Source organism: Bombus bifarius, unplaced genomic scaffold (genome assembly GCF_011952205.1).
Source record: "Bombus bifarius isolate JDL3187 unplaced genomic scaffold, Bbif_JDL3187 scf7180000009353_frag, whole genome shotgun sequence".
NCBI classification, from domain to species: Eukaryota; Metazoa; Arthropoda; class Insecta; order Hymenoptera; family Apidae; genus Bombus; species Bombus bifarius.
In genome coordinates, this window is record NW_022885066.1 from 11,180 (window position 1) to 32,121 (window position 20,942).

The 20,942-nt window shown below is 35.1% G+C and overlaps 1 long non-coding RNA gene and 2 pseudogenes across 1 annotated transcript; 1 reads left to right on the top strand and 2 right to left on the bottom strand.

Annotated features, from left to right (window-relative positions):
* Nucleotides 1–1,185: 1,185 nt before the first annotated feature.
* On the bottom strand, nucleotides 1,186–11,321 carry LOC117215107 (annotated as a pseudogene).
* Nucleotides 4,002–6,434, top strand: LOC117215108. The gene is made up of 3 exons (XR_004489019.1): nucleotides 4,002–4,066; nucleotides 4,284–4,388; nucleotides 5,193–6,434. It is a non-coding gene; the product is annotated as an uncharacterized LOC117215108 (long non-coding RNA).
* Nucleotides 11,322–16,691: 5,370 nt separating the features above from the next.
* LOC117215109 lies at nucleotides 16,692–20,431 on the bottom strand (annotated as a pseudogene).
* Between the last annotated feature and the right edge of the window lie 511 nt (nucleotides 20,432–20,942).

Sequence of the window (20,942 nt, forward strand, 5' to 3'; positions counted from 1 at the left end):
TATAATTGCATGCTTGATAGAAAAATATCATCGTAAAATTGATATGATTTCATGGAAACGCGTCTAACTTGGTATCTCGAAAGTATCTTAAGCAAACTAATTAGCGTGCCTGTTATGTCTTTTAAAATGTAAATTAACATGTAACAAAGAAACCTTCATCAATTTGATTCGCTTCAAACTGCGCAAATAAGTAGTATAAATAATATTTGTGATAGATTTGGCATCAATTCCATGTTTCCTTTAATATTTGCCTTTAGAGAGTCCAATTCGTTTCACGATTATACAAATTACTAAAAAAATGTCTATATTAGTAATTTATTTATTTTGCATTAATCGTGACATGTTAGTTGCATTATGTTATATGTAAACTACCACAGTGGAAAAATGATAATCTTTCAGTTATTAATTTTCTGATTTTAATGTTATTTTATGAGTACTTTAACACGAGGTACTTGTAAATGAAAACAACCAATTAGGCCTAAAAACATAAGCCTGTTACCAAAACTCTTATTAAATTGAACAAGCTTTTCAAAAATCGAACGTGTATATTAACGCGAACTTATTATTTGACTGATTTGACTGACATCCGAAATTGGTGAGATCATATGAAATTTTGCTTTTCGCGGTTCGGTGTATAAGAACGCGTCACCGATTGCTCAACTTTCGATATAAAAAGCGGATCAAGTCTACCGGATTATCCTACAGAGACGCATTAATTCGTAAGAGTTAGTCATCATCTGGATAATAATTATCTGAAGAAACTTTCAACGTGAAAATATAAAATTTTCATTGATTACATATTGCGTTCGCCATAATTGAAAAAATGGTAAACCTTCGATCTCATCTTTCTAATACACATTTTCTTTACCTCGTGATAAATAAATTCTTGGAAATTTAGGAAAATTTTCAGTGATCATTTTAAGGAATTTGACAAATTTCCAACGAGACTATGTGACACCGTTAGGTAAAAGTGACTCAAATGTAGTAGCGATATTAAACGAGAAATCTATAAAGGTGTCATTAGAAATTCTAAGAATGTCTCTGCATCTTTATCTTAGGTATTACGCCAATAGTTTTCATTACCGTGAAGTAATATTTATCATGCTTATTTTGTACGTAAAACGAATCGTTGGAATATTCCCGAAGCTAACGAAGCATTTCCCAAAAGTTAAACCGAAGAAATTAACGCGAATAGTTAAGTGAAATTTTTCCATTAACTTGCTCGCTCTTTTTAGAATTAAGGCTTACAAATTCTTAAACGTAAACGATAAAAATAAAAATTAATGTAGGAGAATAGAAAAATAATATGTTCCGATTTTTTCCCGTACAAAAATCGTCAGACTGATCCGCTTGTAATATTGTTACTTCTAAAAAAACACGAATCCTCCTTCGTGTTTTTTAATTGAATTATTATTAAAAATCAGATAATTATCGTTCACAGGAGTGATAGTGTTGATGTCCATTGAAGTGTGTCTTATGGTAGCAAGGCAACGACCAGAAATGTTGGTCCCTTCCGAATTCTTCGCCTTGCTTGATAGTCTGAGGAAGATTCTGGCCGACAGTTTCCGGCAGGAACAAAACCAGTGCAGCGCCAAAAAAGGACACCGTGCTGATAATGAGCATTGGAAATCCCTCCCAAATTGCAGCCTAATGAACAAATATTAATTTATATGAACAAAGGTTAAATACCATGAAAATCTGGTCAAAGTATTTCTCATTTAAAAAGTTTCATTAGAAAGTTTCAACCAATATAGTTTCATATCTTAAGTTATTCCATCATTTTTTATTTTAAATTTCAATTTTTTGATTAAAGATCAGTTAAAGAAAAGCGTTGGTTGCAACTTCCAAAACGGGCTTTCTAGAAAGTGAGAAATATTTTGATCAGATTTTTATAATATTTAACTTCTTCAGGAAACAACTTGTTTTAAGGTAAGAAAAAAACTATTTTACATTTTCATGAGAAAATTTACATGAGAGCTTTTTCATAATTTCTAATAGCGCTTATTGTATCTTTTGGAATAAATTAAAGAGAAGTTGAACGTGGATGTGCTTAGCGGTGTTTCAAAAATGTTGTAACAACAATAGTAGTATAAATATTTATTTACCGAGTCAGTGATATATGGCGCCAAAGAGTGTGCAACTATTCCGAAAATATGAATGAAAGATACGCCCTGCGATCTGACTGGCGTGGGCAGAAGTTCTGCTGCATACTGAAGACCAACATTGGCTGCCATGTTCAGACAGAATCGCGACAATATTGACATTACTAATTTCGCGAGCACTGGGGAATAAATTAAAAAATACAAAATTAATCCTGGATACACAACACTTGATTGTAAGTTTAATTAAAAATATAGTCCGATCGAAGCTTAATCAAAATCAAATTAAAATTTCACACAAACTTTAAACTTCTATAAATCTCCAAATTCTAGAAAACCAACATATAGAAAATTATTGCTTCTAAAATGTGCACACCTCTTTCAATTTCGCCACTAAATTAATTCCTAATAATTCCTAAATTCTAGTTCCATCAAAATAATTATTTTCCAAGATTAATACCTTCGAAGTTGCCAAAATTCTTTTACATTCATCATAAACTTAATTTCAGATTTTTCTCAATAATACGTCATTATAATCGTTTTAATTTTACTTTAATAAACAGATCGATATATTTACTGGAATGCAGCATAAGTTCAGCGATACTGAGTACACAGGTAATTGCCATCGTGAGAAATCCGCAGAGTCTACGACCCCATCGATCGAGCAACAGGGCGAGTAATAACCCAGCTGGAAGTTCTGTGGCACAGGCGATCGAGAACGACACGAACACCGAGCTCTGGATAAGTTTTAATGAATACACGTGACCGTCGAACGGGATCAGGGTGAAACACCTACAAGATTGTATCGGTTATTTATGAAGGTTTTCTCGCAACATGAACTCGTATCTTATACTTGCCAGAATGCAACTAGAAGAATAGTGTTTCTCGCCAACCGTGGCGTTCTGAACAGATCGAGCAGCGTCGCTGATTCTTGAATTTTGTCCGGTGCCTCCATGTTACTCTGCAAGAATTTATTTCGAGAATAATTAACGAAAGATATAATACGAGTCGTGCCTTTAGCCCTTACACAGTTCAAAATTCATAACACACTGAAAAGAAATTTTATTTTCATTTTATTCGTCATTAATAGATAGCACGAACAGTGGCACTTTGCATTCTGTTTTATGGAATTAGTCGGCATGGCTTTTGATATCGAGATTTATTAATATAATGGGTGGTTGGTTGATTAAATACTTTTCTGATCCGAAATACAGTCGGGAACAAAACTAAGTGGATTAGTGGAGAAAATGTAAAAATTCATTTCAATCATTTGCTGAACTATCTGCATATTATTAGAAGGAAATATAATAAATAAAACTCAAGTATATGAGGCTGATACTAATTTGATTATACTTTCTTCACATCTATTTCCATTAACTATAGCAGCTTATTTTTATCCCCGATTGTACTTGTAAATTGTAAATATTTTATAATTTCTATATAATTTCCCAGATTGACTTCAAATTTTGTACGAGATCGATATAATACCACAATGGAATCGCGACAGTCAAGTTTCATTTCATATTTCATTTTTCATCGCGTTTCATTTTTAAAACCTGTCTATGCATGTTAAAATACATTCGCGAGTCTGTGTGTTTTCGATGTGAATCAAATATATCTGTCAGCACAGATTCAAGTACTGTACCGTATGATTTCGCGTAAGCTTTCTAGAATTCTATTTGATCGAACTTACGACTAATATATCGTAAATACGCGAGTCTGGATTTCTACGATTGATCCTAGCTATTCTCCGTAGTTTCTCAACAACCTTGTCCATCATCCCGTTGGAAACGTACCAGCTTGAACAGAGAAAATACGAGTGATATGGATCGATAAGTAAATTTGCATAAATCTCAAAGCGCAAGTTGAGAATTCGAATAATCGAACGATTAGGAGTTTACTTACCGGGCGCTCTCGGGAAGAATCCACGGTGTGATAGCGACAGATAACAGCGGTATGGCAGTAACGTAAGTAAAATATCTCCAGTTCGCGATATAATAGGCTATCCATGGTAAAATTGTACTGGCCACTGCGAAGTATACGCCAAAGGCGATATTCACGACCAACGTTCGTTTCGAAACAGCCATATATTCGAGCACTGCGGGATAATTGATCGTCGATGACTCTCGGAATAACTGATTATTATATCAAGATACTTAACGACGATTATTCTTTATGTTGCAGTAATAGAACATGGAAGATTTATCGAGTGAAACCGGTTATTATTAATATGGAGCAATTGATGACGAGCCGAATGAACGATACCATCAACATAATTGTAGGATAATTGTAAGATTATAAATATAATTCCGATTTTAAATTAATCCGTTTACTCTGCAAACGTGAATGTTCCGAGTTTGAGCTGGTCCGTATAACAAAAAGCGCTACATAATGCACGTGTTTTGCTTCTAACGTATTTAAACGAATTACGTGTTGAAAATTTTGTGATAATTTTCATTTCGAACGAATATACAGAGTGGTTGGTAACTGGTGGTACAAGCGGAAAGGGGGTGATTCTACGCGAAAAAAGAAGTCGAAAATATAGAATAAAAATTTTTCGTTCGAGGCTTTGTTTTCGAGAAAATCGACTTTGAATTTTCGCTCGATACGCGTGCACTTTATCGCGTCTCGTTATAACGGATCTCACTGTAGATCGTTGTCTCGATGGAAGAATTAAAAAAAAATTTGTATTCTATATTTTCGACTTCTTTCCGCTTGTACCACCAGTTACCAACCACCTTGTATAACTCGATTTAAGAATATCAAGATATAACTATCCTCGACGACATGAAAATCGATGAAACGATCTTTAACAATAACAAAATCAATATATTCATCTCTGGTGGTGGCAAAAGCTCTTGAATCAAGAACTCTCGAACCGTATAGTTCAATCGAGTACAGCAACGTCAAAATTATCTTCGAGGAACAATTCATCAAAAATTTCTCACGCAACATCATCTTTCACGTAATAGAAACATTGACTTCATACTAACGTTATCTCTCGCGTGACTGAAACATTGGCTTATCGGTCGAACCTCTCGCACTTTCTACTTCGTAGAAGGCTTACCGATAATCAGAGGAATGTTGATACAGTTATCGAACGCCAGTCCAGTGAGAAACCTACAGACGGCGAATGACCAAAAACTATTTGCGCTGGCAGTGAAAATGGAGGCAAAAAGGGCGATACCATTGCAGAACATTAAAGCTGGGATACGACCCTTGTGATCGGCGATCCAACCGACTAGGAAACCACCGATGATGGATCCGCAGAAGAAGATGGCCTGCGCCGTTGATACGAGGTATTCTCGGTCGCATACCCAATCTAGCTAATCACCAAGGTTAAGAGTTAGTCAGCGAAAAACCAGATTCATATTTTTCAGAATATAATTTTAATCCTGCTGCGGTCTTCGAATTTTTATATCTCGATTCTGCTCGCAGTTCGATGAATGAAAGAGTTCTTTATGCTCTGAAAAAAACGTTCGCGTAAAATCGGAACGAGGAATTATCCGTACTAACAATTATCGTCTTATACTTTCTTTAAACTTAAGAAATTTACTATAACAAGGTTAGAGTAGATCGGAAATGACCCAAAGAACGCAGCAGAAGTGTAAGAATTTCGAAGCATGCGATTCAGACAACGATGTGAATACTTCACCTCAGTTCCTATACTAGGATATGGAATCTGCGTAAAATTATACTCTCATTGAGTACATTTTATCGTTTTGTTTGTTTGGAAGCCCGATGAGCTCAGGCTCTTATCGCTCTTCAACAGCTCTGTGAAGTTTACGTCCTTCCGTTGACATTGTTCGTAATAAGGATAAACGTTCGTCACTGGAATCGCTGTCTTAATCCTAAACACCCCATACGATAGATGACTGATCATTTTAATTATTAAAATAAGAACCAAAGTCCAGACAGAGTAATCCAAAAATATCTTGTATCTTATCGTGAAATTTTTCTACAATATTTTCTAATAATTTTCGAAATGTTCGAAAATTCGAGAAATTCCAGAAATCGCGATATCTCGCATATTTTTCACAATATTTTAAAGTCACTTTCTACGAACAATCAAAAATATCGTTCAAAGTTTAAAGGAGCTTTCGTTGCTACGTATATCTCCTTTTCTTTCTTTCCTTCATTATACATACTTACCTCTCTTCTTCGGTGAAATTCGAGTTTACTAATTCGTCTATCCTGCACCAGTGTTCCGTGGGAATAATCGTAATGAAAAATTGCGAGAAATACAGAAACGCGTACGTCGCGCCATAAGGTAGTAACGACAATAACAACAGCCATTGATATCTCCCGTAGTCACCGACATACGGCAGAACATCATCGAAACTTTCCAATCTTGGTCTCAATCGAGTCGCTTCAGTGGGCAATATAGAGTTACTCTTCTCGTCCTTCATTTCGCTGAAACAGAATCCATCCTTGATTTCCAGGCGTAGCAGTATAAAAGTCGTATAACAAAGTTTTCAGTCTTCTAGTCTTTGAAATAAATGTCATTCGGCAGTTCCTTTGATGTTTCACATTCTGTGATTCCAATTACAATGCTCCTTTCCTCTCCCACAAACAGGAAATTATTTTCTGACAGAACGCAGGAACAATCTTACCCGTCATTCACGTTTTCCCCTTCCATAGTTCGAGCAGCAAAGTCTCAATTATGATTTTAGATTTTGAAAGGCAACGGAGATGAAAGAGGAGACCCGATATGCTGATCGAAAGACGTTCGGAAATGAACTGAAAGAACGAGCGAAGTCCGGCAACTGTTCGCTTTGTTTTCGATTCGGTTAAACGTTAAATTAAGTGTAAGTGTTTGCTCGAGTGCCGGCCAATTACTGTGCCGGGAGTCAAGTGAATCGTGACACGCGACTCGTTCAAATTGAATTGCATACGAACCACGCTCGCGAGATCATCTTTAAAAAGGGCTGATTCGGTATACGCGGCGATGTCAACGTGATATCTACATGTCTGAGGAAAGTTTCGACGAAAGAAATAGCCTCGAGTGCTGGTTAATGGTGTTCGAGTTATCGTTTGGATATCGATATTATAGATTTGCAAATGAGATAGAAGAACCGAAGGAAAGTTTGTTGACTCTGTCATATTTAATTAAATGCAGGAGAAAAATTGAATGGAATAATTTTCTGATTAATATTGTTTGTTTATTACTCGTAATCCTCTTACCCGGCGACTTAAGGATGACTTCCGGTTACAGTGCTTAACTAAACTAAGTTTTCGATCAATATATTGAACTCTATTGGAAAATAACCGAGAAAATTTTAAGCCATCGAAGGCTAAGAATAAATGAAATAATTGAAGGTTTTTCAAACCTGTTTTAACACTAATATCAGGGATATAAGAAGATGGTACTTCTGATGTATCAACGCAATTATTTGATTATTTACCATTCGTTAAAACAGACGGTCTTAGGGACTGAGGTGGTTAATTAGATATTGAAAAATTAAAAGAACGATTTCCAAGTTAAAAGTAAAATAATATATCGATCTTTCGCAAAATTTTTATATCAAATTGTTCATTTTTGTATCAGATAGAGCAAAAGGTTAAACTGATATGTTTACTTGAAAATGGATTCAGGGAAATTAATCATTTGCCAATTAAATTTAAGCGAATACGTGAAACAATATTATCATATAGAATAAACACGGAAACGAAACAGCTGACAGAAAAACCATCGATTTCGAGACATCGATTAGAATGACTAATGTCATTGTCAGGAGCGAGAAAGTGGTCGAGTGCTCTAAATAACTGACCTGTTTGGAAAATACGACAACGAGAAACGTTCGTGTCTACGAGCCATCGTGTCTACATAATAAATACTTGCGTGTGTACGTCTACACAAATGGCGGAATTTTTAAAATCAAAAATAGAGTATATTACCCTTGATCGTCCAAACGAAACAATTGCTTATAATTACAAGACATTTGATACAGGACTTTGAGAAATCAATATGCTACAATTTGTTGGAAACATTTAGCTTGCACATAAATCACATATGAGCCAAACTCACGCGACTGATAACGTTACATTGCACTGAAACTGAGGACTCGATCGATTCTCAAAATTCCAAATACAATCTTTTAAATTAATTTTCACTCATTATCAAGAATCCAATCAAAATTTCTTTTTCCTAATTTATTAGTAACATTCTTAGGTAGAACTAATAATTATCGCTTCTCTTTTATAAACGATTATCAAAGCGAAAAATTAAATTCAGTCTATAGAAGAAAATGAATACAGAAGTTGAAACCCTTATCTGTCACCAAACGATCCTTCTATGTCTAATTAACGATAGTCTCACGACGTCAAAGTGAAACTCCAAACTGATCGTTTCTCGTTGCTCTTTGTTCAAAATATCGATCACGATTAATCAGGCACTACCAACCACATCCACTAATATCACTGTCAGATCGATTAACAGCAAGTTATGAAATTAGTAATTAAGGGCACCCTCGATCAAACCATTTTTCTCTCTCAACGTCACACTAAATCATGTCAAATGTATCTTTCCGTTCCAAATGTCGTCGACTAACTTCCAACGAACAAAATGTCTCAATACACTAAGTTCGATACCTTCGTGTTCTTTGTGGAGATAACCGAATAATTTTTCCGTTATTGTAGCATTTTCGTTGCTGCTTATTAATTTAAAAGTAAAGAAATAAAATTAGTTTGAAAAAGCAATTAAAGTAATTCACGTGGGTTTCTTTGAAGACGGCGGAAAATCGATGATAAAACGAAATAGAAATAGAAATAAAATAAAATAAAATCTGCGATTAAACGCATAATTAATACATGTTATTTTGAAAAGGAAATTGGCGATAAAATAGGCGAAAAACAGTTTCTATTAAAAAGGTTATACGAATAATCAACGCAGTTTGCTTCGAAGCAAAATTAGAATTGGCAATCGAGCAAATGATTGACGATTTATTTGGAAAAGTTAGCGAAATCAATGACTAAACAAGCGAGATTTCGTTAAACATACGATTTCCTTCGTAAAGAAAGAAAAAGTAGATTTGTTGATTACACGAATAATCGCTGCAGTTTATCTCAAAGAAGAAATAGCGCGGATGGTCAAACAGGCGAGAAACAAGGTTTCTCCGGGAAAAGAAAATAAAATAGCTGATCGAGTAAATAGTAAATACAATTTACCCTGAGAAAGAAGCAGACTCGAGCAATCAACACTGTTTCCCTCGAAGAAACGCTAAAATTAATGGTCAAACAATCAAAGTAAGTAATTTTTCTCGAGGATAAAGTAGGATCAGTAGTTAAATCAACAAGATTGGTACAGCTTCCCTTCAAGAGACACTATGATCAATATTTATACAGGCAGTCACGGAATCTCCCTTTCGACTGATCCAATCATTGAGTGAAACGATTGTATTCGATGAAATTTTCCTCGAAAATGAAGCAGAGTCGCAGATCCTTACGTAGACGACCGATCAAGTTTCCACGGCAATAAACCTAAATTCCCTGGCTAATTGAAAATATAAAGGAGACACGACCACATTTCCATTTAAAGAAATGCAATTGTTAGTTAAACAACGATAGGATTTTCTTATTCGAAAAGAGAGGAGAAAAACGTCCGATGTTCACGAAGTCTTGTACAAATATGAAGGGGAAACCGGCTCGCGTATCGCTGATATAGAAGCTTGCTTAGCGAAGACGAACACGATACTCGGTGACACGTGTTTGCCAATAAAAAAGGAGAGAATCGAAGAGAAACGGAACCAAAGGAAGAAACGTTGATTGACAGTGGAACCGGCGAAACTAGAAATAGTTTGGAAAACTCGATTTTCCGATCGCGAACATCGAGGACCACGTGCTCGCGTTGCCATTGATCGAACTCCATTTAGGTTTGCGGCAAATCGTCGCAACAGCGACGTTGGTAGAACAGAGACACAGAGTTCTTCTGTCTCACAAAAAGCAAGGTGCATACATATGTATTTCCTTGTTTCTCCAAAGCATAGTGGCGCCACGCCGGAAACCGGTTGTCCGAAGCCAGCCATACTTTTCAATGGTGTTGAAATGAACTGTATTGTCGTCTTGTCGCGTACTAAAATTGCGATATATGGACGGTGTTAAAAATTGACGTTGAAACACAACTGATTTTTGCAATTTAAATAACGAATGTATTGAAACGAATTCAGTGGATTTTTCAGGTAAATTTGTCGTTTGTTTTACCGGGTTTGATCTTGGATCGACTCTAGTATATTTTTCATATTTAATTGAAATGGGGAATTGCGTTATGTTATTTGTTGATACTCTGTAGGTTAGAAATGTTAGCATCGTTATTTTAGAATTAATATTTACAAAAGGCATAAATGTAATTGAATTCTAAAGAGGATTAATTAAGAATGCTCAAGCTTTTTGTGAGATTGGTTTTTTCTTGCAAGCTACCTCTATAAATTAGACCTCTCCTGAAGGGACACGTAGTTTCGTCAACCGGTTTCTTCTAACAAGATTCGTAGAATTAGCTTTTTGCGAAGGGACTGATTTATGAATATTGTTTCTTCTGAAAAGACTGCTTTGTTACCATAAAAAATCAAGGACAGGTTTTCGTAGTTTATATTCACCGAAATATTCACACACACAATAATTTCGAACAGTACGATTAACAAATTACTAGATATGTCTGTACAAATCTCACCTTACGCTCGAAGATACAAGCAAAGCGAAAATTAAATTTCCAAAATCAAATATCAAGAACAGTAAATAACTATATGCAGAATATTCTTCTAGCGAAAGACAGACAGTCTCTACTCACTATGTACATACGAAGAGAAAGATACACACTACATTCCAAACACATGTCCAAAAACAGGAATGACCTCGTAACTTACATAACACCACAACTGAAGAAATTACACCATATAACATTGAATGTGACGGATGTAATATGGCACATCAATTATCGAACAAAAAGTTTCATAAAATTCAAGTTAAAAGAAATATGGGATCGCGAAACACACAAAGGGTGTGCATAAGTTATGTACGTAACTTCCAACTTACACACATGCAATAGGTTTAACCGTTACTGGCGTTGATAATAACAGAAGCACAGTCATGGATCCGTTACCATGTCTAGCGTTGTTTCAACGAGTTTCATTCCCACTTGATTTAGTGTCGCTCCTAACCGCTGGTTCACGCAACAGAGAAGGATAAAATGAACCACGACAGATATACAATTACATACTTACGTACTATATGGTTCAAAGTCTATAAATAATATTGTAGACGGTATAATTAGAGGCCTTCTGTACTATTTCCGCACGCAGTAACGTCCTAAACGTATACACGGAAAACTTTAAATCGTAGCACAATTGAAGCCAGAAGAAATTTTAAAGTGAGCTAAAAAATGAAAAACAAGCCGAAGATTCAAGAATAACAGAATTACACTGGAAACTCTATTTGGGTGGGGGGGCGGGGAGGGTGCGTTTGAAAATCGATCGCGTATTACGCGGTAGGTAGTAGTTGACTGATATGATTGGAGTAATAAATGTCATTACGGATTATTTGATATCACTTTTGAATAAAACTTTTTGAATAAAATTCAATGTCAAGATTTATTCATTATCGATACTTATCTTGTTTACAGTAGATTGTAGAATCGAGATATTCTGTTCGTAATTTTTTATGAAAATGTTCTTCGCTTTGATGAAGAATTTTTATTTTTAAAATGATATAAATGTGATATCTCGACGATATAAACGATGCTTTTCTTTATCTGTATATAAACTAAGCAACTTCTAGTTTTATAGATTTTTACACAAAGTTCGTCAAAATCATACGTAAGAAATATTTTCTTTAGATCTTGTACCGATTTACTGAATTACATATAGTAAATCATGCTAATATTTAATAACTAAATATAACTAGATATAAGTAATTATATTAAATAACAAACGGGATCACAATATTGTTTATGGGTACAGAGACCTTAGAAAAATTATGATCGTAGTCACGTAATTACATTGGTTCCTCAAGAATCCTGTCTATCTTGATAGATCATTAAGCAACGTGACTGGAATCGCATTGCGTCGTCGAAGGAAAATTTTTTATCTTTACTTTGTTGTATGAAAATGCTTTCACTGACTGTGTAGAGGTCGGACTGAGGGAAATCTGTGTTCGCTTCTGGTTTCCATAACAGTAGAACGATGGATCTTGAATAATAGATACATTTCTGTTATGTATTATAAACACGTAACTAAAGAGAATTCCATAATATTACCCAAAAACAGTTCATTCAATTTTAATTTCTGACTAGAAGAGACGAGAAATTCGCTAATGGAAAATTTTCATTTTTAAAATGCTTTACATTTATTAATACTCTTTTTTCGAAAACGATACTTATCGTACCATCTAATACTCAAAGATCAAAGCCTATCACAGTTTTCTGTTCCATCTTTTTTAAATGCTTAAAATATTGAACCTAAATTTAATATTTTTTATCATTTTATTAACACGAAATCTGTTATTAATTATTTACTGTAATATTGTACAAATATTTCAGTCTTCATTTTGCCATACTAATACATAGTGATCGTGATCTATCTTGATCATCTATCTTTTCCAAACTGATAATGTATTCCTTCATGGAATTTACCAGTTTCACTTCCTTATTGTACATTTATCACCTAGTATCGGTAACAGATTATGTTATACGTGTTTCGTCGGCAAAACAAACAGAACTAAAGGATCTAAGAATCGCTCAGTAAGTAACAATGCGATTATGGCTGATTTCAGACAATCTGCGGCATTAAATTTTCTCACGTTGTCTCGTAACGATCGTGATTTTCCTTCTGATCCTTCAGATTAAACGTCCTTGAACATCGTTAACTAAATCATGAATTTATAACGAACCCCATTTTTCATTATTTTTTAACAAGATTCCAAAAGATATGAAAAGTAGACAAAACGGAGAGTTTATCTGAACATAATATTTATCGAATAAATCGAAATTTTATTACACGTATTTAAATATTTAAATAATCTATCATTCGAGTGTGTAATTTGTAATTATAAAATTTTATAATTCGTAAACTCGTAGAAGGCAATTAAAAACTCATGAATACACAAGTGTGTGTCACTTCATGTATGTACTTGTTGTATCGGGTATTTATGACATTCAAATAATAATATCTACATTTAGCTTTCGAAAATTAACTTGCTAATACGAAGCGTATTTACCTTCATATTTTATAATAAACTTAATTATTTCGTTAGCAATGAAACATGTGCGTCTCGCAGAAATGTAAAAAATCGTAGACAAATATAATGTTCCTAGTTTTACTTAACTTCTTAATTTTATTTACAATGATTATTGTAACGAAGTGTCTTCAAGTGGCAATAACTCAAATTTAATCCAATTTTTACGAACGCATAATCAAACTCGAATTTTATTCTTTAAGATATAGTTCATTCGAGTAACTCTGAAACGTAATTAATTAAAGCTTAGAAACGAAAGATTAAAAACATTTAATCCCCAATGGTGTATCTATTCCACTCTATATTAATATTAAAAAAAACATACAAATTGGCGTCAAAAGATGTCAATATTTACAATCATAAAAATCGCCACGTTAAATCATCTTTTCATCTACTAATCCCACTCATAACAGCACACTCACCAAACAAACTATCAATGATCGCAAACGAGTCACAATGCCTTTCACATTTTACGTAAGCAAAAAAAGAATACAACGATCGTGATAGAAACTTTACAAGTGTCCCATTTACATATGTGCGTGTCTGTGTCAGGACTGCAATCAGTAAGATTAATCTCATCTGTCGTCGACAACATGCTTCTCCGCAACCTTACTAGTTGGCACCGAATAATGGTACAATCGTCTCGTAACATGTATGATTGATAACTCGTCACGCTAGAGGGGCATATTCATTACTCGTCGCTTCAGATTGCATCACGTTAATATTAATTAGCGACAGAAACTACGATAAAGGTCGCGAACTCTCGTATGTTGAACCTTAACATTGGGGCAGTGAACGATATTTATGGAGTAGAGATGATATAGCACTGCACGTACGTAGCTGTGCGCATAGCATCGGATTCCATTGACTGTTAAGGGAATTAAAATGAGAAGAGAGAAGAATTTTCCATAACGATGCTACTAAACGGTATCGAGAAGAATCATTTCGTCGATGGTCTACAATAAAAGATTATAATACGTACTTGAGGCGGATAAGTCTCCTACGTGAAAATTACATTGAAGAAGAAGAAGAGAAAGAGAGCGATATAGAACCATGCGTTCCTTCAAGAAAAAAGAAGAAAAAACCGACTAGATGAAGTAAGTAGTTCGCAAAAATATAACGTATCGTACCTTCGTGACTTTCCATACGAAAGTCGTATTCAGCTCTCCGCGGCTCACCGAATTAAAAAAAAAATCGTGTTTGTAAGTGTGCTTTAGATACCGAAAAAAACAAGTTTTAAAAATCATGTGACAAGCGCATTTTTAAATCTGAGACGTTATCCTCTTTTGTTCTCCCGCCCCTGCCTTTTCTACGCCCGTCGAGATCGAATTCTCGCGATATTTTGCAATTCGTAGCTGCCTCTTTGGCACGAACAATTAATGTCACGTTTTTAGAGGATTAGACGCTGAAACTATTAAGAGCTGCTCGTCAGAATATTCCTTTTAATCTTTCACACGATGTAAACTTCCGTGGTAATCGACTTTGAAGTTTATTATCTCGTAATCTTTTCATCGAATTTTAATCCTTTTAGGTTTAAATCTGCCGAGTTTCTGAGCACTGCGTACACATGCAAGCAAAATTTCTCTGAGAAGCGGAAAACTTCGAAATTTTTGTATTTATCTATAACGGCATTGTTTTGCATTTGTATTTGTATTTATCTAAATTTCAAGAATGTCTGAAAGTTGCGAAAATTAAGACATCGATATTTTCTTGGTTGCTTGTGGTAGCTGGTATGGCAAAGTAAGTGTACGAAATTTCTGGGATCTATGGGAAAATTCTCGTTTAGCAGTTACGCGTAGGAAAACTTTCAGAAGCAATCGTAATTAATAAATTGACAGTGGAAAAAGTAATTGGCCGATCGCGAATGGTTTTTCCACGCTTATTATAGCTTTAAATCGCGTTACATCTACAATTAGTCTTGAATTGTACCTCCGTAAAAACAAAAACATGTTTCTCCACTGTAACAGCACGAACGACTCCCACGCATACGTCGAATACTCGCTGCGATTCGAATTCCAGGTATTTGTAGCTCGACGATATTTCTCGAAACACTCTGAAATTGGAATATTCTTCGCGCATTTCTAAGATTCTCCAAGAAGAGATTTCAAGCACTTCTAGGGAGAAATTTCTTGGAAGATTATCTCTGTACTCTTTATGAACATAACGTGAACTTGGCATTATAATATACAGCATGTTGAATGCTGAAATTATCGATTTTATATACAGATTGTTACGACCGTTCGCGGAGAGACGTTGTTGGAATAAACTGTGATTTATAACTTGTTATATCGGTGTCTTATTCAATTCAATAACGCACACAAATACAAAGGAAGGGTATTGCAGATTTATGGAGATTATGGAGAAAGATATTAAATTTGTCAATAAATGCTTTGTTACAGTTGGTACGACCGTTCGCGGAGAGATGCGGTCGCGAGGACGCGTCAGCGAGAGGCGTAAATTCTCGCGACGACTATGTTAATCGACGCCGCGAAATAGTCGTTCCTCTGTTTCGGTTAAGACAACAGAGGTGGTTTAATGAATGTAACACTGTATTAACAGGTTAACATAGAATGATATATTTTACAATAATATGATGAATATGTTACAGAAATTTGACTCGACTTTACGATATCTCTAGATAAATTCGTTTGCTCGTCAGATTTGTCGAAGTGTCACGTTTGACTCGTCAGAAGGAACTGATCCCCTTCGATTATTCCTTTGTCTCATTTGGAAGATGACCCCCACTATGCTCGGGTCACGCCACCGCTCGCGCCTATGATCACGTATGCCTCTTCTTGCGTGAAAAACGTAACGGTCAAAAATCGACGTTTCTAGAGCTCGCTGCTTGGCAACAACTATGCTCTCGTCGATACATTGTATATGATCCGACGGGCAGATAGGGCGGTCTGCCTGCGACACTGTAGGGCCGCGAGCGACGGTTAGAAAATACAGCCTGTGGTAAGCCTCGTGGCGTAACACAGATTTTACGTTAATTTTATTCGAAAGATTTAGGTCAAATTTTTCCTTCGAAGAAGATTTTTCTGTCTTCAAAAGCGATTTTCCATCATTAATCGAAATATCATTTTTGCAATGGCTTGCTAGTGGGATTACGTGTTAAAACGTTCAGCTTTAAAGAGGATTATGTCCATCTCGGCGAGACTAGGCTCTCTAAAAATTGATGAATCCTGTACAGACAATATCTATAGTAAGCAACGCGTCGTCAAAACTTCAAAATATTATTACCCCGCTTTTACGTCGCAGATGTCGACAAAAATATTAATGAGATTTCCTAAGATAATCTCATACTTATTTGTATCGTTAATTCAATCGACTAAGGAACAAGTGGTGAAGAACTATTAGCAGAATCCAGGGAAGGTTTTACTGGCAAGTTTTATTACAAAACATCTAAGAACGATTTACATCATAATAAAAATAATCGCGCTATCTCGTCGCGTGACATGCGCACGAGGTCTCTGCGATTGCTAATCGATCTACAAATACTTACACGTACATATGTACAAAACTCGTGGCCATACACCACGTTGTCCATATTATTTTCATCTCGTTAATATATTTTGTATATTTATGATGTTATTATTTTACTAGTATAACGATTATTGCACTATATTCTATAAGATGGAGCTTTTGTACGAACAATTTCAGGAACTTTTATAACAAAGGAAAGTACTAATTTTTAACATTAACTACCCACGACAATTTACGACAATTATTTTAACCTACGTTCTTACTCTAATTTTTATTCGCTCGCCTAATGATTGAATTTTTAATCAATCATTGTTGATGAAAAATTGCGATGATAATTGCATTGCGGATCTTTATGCAAATGCATATTTTCGTGGATACAATAATACAATTGAAAGATTTGATACAATCGAAAGGACTTGGGCAAAAGTATGTTTCTATCCATTAAATATCATCGATAGTGCTGTACATTTGGATATTTTACAAAATTTTGCGTCATACGCATTCTATAAATTTTCGTATCTTCGAATCACCCATAATTGCATAAAAATCCGCTGTTTTGTGATAATGAATATTAATGACGGTGGAATTTAAGATTACTGGATTCAGTAACTTGTCTTACTCTAATACATGTATTGCACGTTTTTGGAAGACTAAAGATTCTTTGCTCGAGATCAACGCGACAAATATTGTACTTCGTGGTGAACGTTTCGCTACAGCCTTTCGACCTCTGTGATCGAGTTTTCGCTTTTCCTCGATTTTATACTCGATCTCCGTAGCATGCTACTCCTTAAAGGTTCACCGCGAAGCGACGCTCTCATCGAATTCCTCGCACTGCATCTAGAAAATGATCGGAACATGGCGACCGGTGGTGTCTCCTCGTCCTCGCGTTTCCTGTCAAAACATTGCGTTTAAAAATATTGAATCCAATCGCTTAAAGATTTGAATAACTTCCCAACTCGATCCTTCTCTTCTGTTCAAAAGATTTAAAAAGCATTTGAAGAAAGAAGATAGTCCAGTTTTCTTTTGAGAGATTTAACAGATTTTAAGAAGAAAGTAATACGAAAGCATACGAAGATGTAGATCTAATAGAATGCTTGAGAATCTTGAACTTGGAGCTTGAAGATCTGTGAATATCTTTGAAAAAAGGAGACCGAAAGTTCCTTTATGTGATTTTACCTTCCGATACAAGGTACATCCCACATCTTCTGATCTTTTCCAAAATCCTCGCCGTCCTGCAGCGTCTGCGGAAGATCCTTATTCAATGTTTCCGGCAAAAAGAGAGTCAGAAGACCGCCCATAATTCCGAGTGTGCCCAGCACAAGAAGAGGTAGGAACGAGGACACAACATTGAGATAGACTACGAAGGGTGCGAGGATACTAGCAACGTATCCCATTATATGTATCAAAGCTACACCCTGAGCTCTAACCACAGTTGGTAATACTTCAGCCGCATATTGGAGACCGATATTGTATGAAATGTTTATTCAAAATCTACCGAGAATTGCCAGAGAAGCTGTATATATACCTGAAAAAAAAATTTTAGCATTAGTTTTTAATTCTAATTTTTCATGAAATAATTTTAGAAAATTTTAAGGAATAAAAAGGGAAGAAATTATTTTATCTGTCTGTAATTTGTCTGGTTGTCTGCAATAGTTGATACAAGCATTTGCTAAGCTTAATATAAGCATGCTTAGCTCTAAGCTAAGCACAAGCAATAAACTTCTTATCTATAAAACGTTAATCTAACCAATTTGAATCTAAGGGATTGTATTATGGATTACGGCTACTGAAAGTCATATAGCACTGCTGGAGCGCTGAAGCCCATCATTTTGAGGACTATTGCCAACGCCCTTTGATATATGCGGAAATACGAAGCGATCTTATGATCAAAGCAGTAGAAGGGGAAATAAAATATCTATACAACGGATACATGATAGGGCTTGGAAACTATTCTAGCAATGTAGCAAATAATCTACAAGCATTTGCATGTTATAAATATTCCAAAATATACATTTTCTTCCTTTCAAAAAGCACAATGTTATACGAATGAAAAATATTCGTCTGATTAAGTCAAAATTATCGACTTAGGTTATTTAGAAGATTGATCGGTAATATAGAAGGGTGAATATATAAAAACGAAATGTACGAACTATTGGAAACGGCAGAAGCCCAGATGCTGAAGATACCAGAAATGACGAGGGAACCACACGCCAGCCATCTTCTGCCCCATCGATCAAGAACGAGCGTGAGGAACGTGTCAGCAGGCAGCTCGGTTGCTGCAGCAATCGTGAACGTAACAAACACGTCCAGGCCTAAATTATCGACGTTTCGTACGTGACCATCGAACACCAAAGAAATCGCCATCCTATATTTCGTAAAACAATTTCATATGATAAAGAAAAGCACGCTATCATATTTCATGTGAGAAGCAAATTCCTTGCTTCAGAAATGAAGTATTTTTAGACAAAAGATATAAAACTGTTCGTGAGATTTTTACAAGATACAATTCCGATTTTACGTCAATCTATTTGATATCTGTTTAATAGCGATACGAACCAAATAACAATAAATAGAATCGTGATATTCCGTAGTCGTGGCGTTCTAAATAGATCCAACACGGAGTACGTTTTGTCTGCTTCCTCCTCTTTGCAGATTCTGGCACAGGTTTCCTGTTATTAGCAAATTTTTAACTAGTTAATGTCGTTTGTCTGTTTTTCTTACAAATTTATGTGAATCTGTTATGTGTACAAAGATTACGATAAAATCCGGAAGAAAGTTTATGTTATATTTGTATGAGACGATCCTTTCGAAATAGTTTACTTGGACGTTCGCAAATTTTTTCATTTTACTTTATAAAACATGAAACCTCTGAAAGTCGATTATCTCCTTATATCGTACATTAATGTTAATATTGCCATGATCTATTCATAGACTGAGCAGTTTCAAAATGTTTAATCTATTTGTATAAAAATTTTCAAAGATAAAAACAATATACAAATTCAATAAATAACATTACAGAAATAGACAATAACAGACAATAACAGAAATTGACAGCAATTTATCGCTGGCAATTTAGGTGATGAATAAGATATAAAATTACTAGGTTGTAAACAAATTTTCATTACGTAAAAGACCCAATTAGACTTCTATTCAAAGAAAATGATTATATGATATGCTTAAAGGCATATAAATTGGTATTTATAGAACGCACATAAAGCAGGAAAGATCATAAAAGTAGAAAATACGGAAAAGATTGCGGTAATCGGTTTATTTACCCGGAATCGTCTATAGATGTCATCGGGCACCTTGGTGCCGTTGATTCGCTCGAATTTACCAAGGATTTTAATGGCCCTGTCTATCTGACCTTGGCTGACCAGCCATCGAGCGCTTTCCGGTATCAACCATGGCGTACCTACGGCTAGAACAAGAGGAACTGAGGTGACAATACAGGTCATCCTCCAGTCGGCCAAATAATAGGCGATCCAGGGTAGAATGCAAGTTGCAAATGTGAAGAATATTGCGATCGACATATTCGCCACGAATGTCCTCCACTTTGGTCCAACGTATTCTAATACTGGAATAAAAAGCATAATATTTAGAAGAATCATCTGTGAAAGAAATATTCTGTGAATAAAGAATGGAACAATATATTAGGTTGTCGCAGAAATTTCTTTCGTCTCGTAAGGAGATAATAGACGCATACTATTTTTTGTTTAATATTATTTTATTGAATTATATTCATTGGGACAAAATAGATCATACGTAATTCAATAAAATAATATAAAACGAAAGAAACTTTTGGGGCAACTTAACGCAATATGAAGAAGAAAAATTTGAGTTACAAATATATAAAAAGTAGATATACAATATATAGATTAATTTAACAAACGTGTTTAATTCTACGATTAAATCGTGTTTAGATCTAATAACAAGGACTTTAATAATTTCCCGATGATTGTTCAAGCCCATTTAAATTTCCGTAAGTGTTTCGATACTTATCGACAAGAATACGTTTCTATTTACGAATTATACAGGGTAGTTGGTAACTGGTGGTACACGCGGAAAGGGGATGATTCTACGTGAAAAAAGAAGTCGAAAATATAGAATAAAAATTTTTCGTTTGAGGCTTTGTTT